This window comes from Equus caballus, chromosome 21 (genome assembly GCF_041296265.1).
Source record: "Equus caballus isolate H_3958 breed thoroughbred chromosome 21, TB-T2T, whole genome shotgun sequence".
Taxonomy (NCBI): Eukaryota; Metazoa; Chordata; class Mammalia; order Perissodactyla; family Equidae; genus Equus; species Equus caballus.
The window spans coordinates 72,182,431-72,184,797 of NC_091704.1; positions in this window are offsets into that span (position 1 = coordinate 72,182,431).

Genomic DNA, 2,367 nt, shown 5'->3' on the forward strand with positions numbered 1-2,367 from the left:
CCAGTCATTAATGATAGTTCAGGTGATAGAGAAAGGAGGTTTCCAGTCACTAATGACAATTCAGGTGATAGAGAAAGGAGGTTTCCAGTTAAAAATGATAATTCAAGTGATAGAAAAAGACAGTTTCCATTCACAAATGATAACACACATGATAGAAGATTATTCCAGTCATAAATATTAACTCAGGTACTAGAGAGAGATTTCTGTTATGCATGATAGAAAAAGAAGATTTCCAGTCTTAAATGGTAACTCAGGTGATAGAGAAAGAAGATATCTGATCAAAAGTGATAATTCAGTTTTGACAGTGAAAGATGTCTTTAGTCATTAACTCAGGTGATACAGACAGAAGGTTTCCAGTTACACATAACCCAGGTGATAGAGCTAGAAGATTCCAAGCCATAAATGACAGGTAATAGAGAAAGGATTTCTGGTTATAAATATTAACTTAACTGATAGAGAAAGGAGGTTTCTAGTCATAAATGAAATCAGATGATAAGGAAAAAAGATTTCCACCATAAATGATAACTCAGGCAATTGAGAAAGAAGATGGTCAATCAGAAACAACAACTCAGCTGAGGGGGAATGAAAGGTTTCCAGTCATAAATGATAATTCACAAGATAGGAAAGGGTGATTTCCAGTCATGAATTATAACTCAGGTGAAGTAGAAGATTCTCGGTCACAAATGATAATCAGGTAGTAGAGAAAGGTTTTTGGTTATAAATAACCCAGATGGTGGAGAATAAAAGGTTTCAAATCACAAATGATAAATCAAGGCATAGAGAACAAAAGGTTTCCAATAACAAACGATAAGTAAGGTGACCAAGAAAGCTTCCCCGTCACAAGTGACAGTCGGGTGATAGAGAAAGGTTTCCAGCCAAGAACGATAACTGAAGTAACAAAGACAGGTACTCAGTCAGGAATGCTAACTCAGCTGACAGAAAAGCTATCCGTCAGAAACTGAAAGTCAGGTAGTCAAAACAGATGGTTACCAGTCATCAATCATGACTCAGGTGATGGAGAAAGAAAGGCTTTCAACCATTAGTGATAACTAAGGATTAAGGAAGGAAGGTTTCCAGTCACAAATGATAACTCAGGTGAGAGAAAGATGATTTCTAGGCACAAATACAAACTCAGGCCATGGAGAAAGGTTTCCAGCCATAAACGGTAATTCAGGTGATAAAGGTTTCCAGTTACCAGCAGTAACTCACATGGTAGACAAAGAAGCTTTCCGGTTATAAATGATAACTCAGGTGACTGACAAAGACCGCTTACAGTCATAAATAACACAGGCGATAGGAAATGTTTCCAGTGATCAATAGCTCATGTGATAAAAAGAGAGGATTTCCAGCCATAAATGATAACTCAGGTGATAGAGAATGGAGGTTTCCTATAATAAATGACTCAGACGGTAAACAAAAGTTTTCCAGCCATAAATGATAACTCTGGTAATAGAGAAAGAAGGTTTCCAGTCATAAGTGACAAGTCAGGTGCTGGAGAACGGTTTCCAGTCACAAATAAGGACCAGTTATAGAGAAGGAAGTTTTCGAGTTATTAATAACGCATGTGATAAAGAGGACTGTCAGTCAATAGCAACTCCCACAGAGCGGTGCCACCCTCAAGTGGCCCACGGGCAGATGCCTCAGGCGCACCCACAGCCTCTGCAGCCCTCTCGGGGAAACAGGCCTCCGTCTGGCGGCCCCTCCCCTCAAATCGCTCATCCTCTCTGCCCACGGGGCTGGGCTCCAAGGCCCCGCCCCCACCTGTCCCCTGTCCCTCTTTGGGCTTCTCTTCCCCTGCTTGTCTCCCTCACCTTGTCTGTCTCTCCACACCTCTGCGCCCGCCCCAGCCCCTAGCTTTCTCCCTCTCTTCTCCCCAGGCCCCTTCCTTCTATCTGGGTACCTGGGCACTAGGCATTTCAGAAGCAAACTTGAGAAAAGTCGTTTCAGGGTCCTCGCCCACTGCAGGCCCCAATCCTGGAGCGTGGAACGCTCCCTTCACCTTCCCCTGACCCAGCACCCACAGACACCACTTTCGCCTCCCCATGCAAGTCCTGAGGAAGCCACAGAGAAAGGCTCTGGTCTCTAAGGCAGTTGTTGCCCCAGGTTCTAGATCTGGCTGGAGCCAGGGATGGAAGACTGCGCAGGAATGAAGCTGCATGTGCCACAGCCTCTGTGGCCCTGCTCCCAGACGGCCTGAGGACATGTCCCCACAGTTTGTGCAGCTCCCATGAAACGGGCACAGCCTCTCTGGACGATGCAGCTATGCCTCAGAGCACAAAACAGGCTAAAAGTCAAGCAATCGTGTGAGCCATTTTTTTAACAAAATTCACAGCGTTTGGGAGTGACAAGAGAATCAAAATGAGAAAA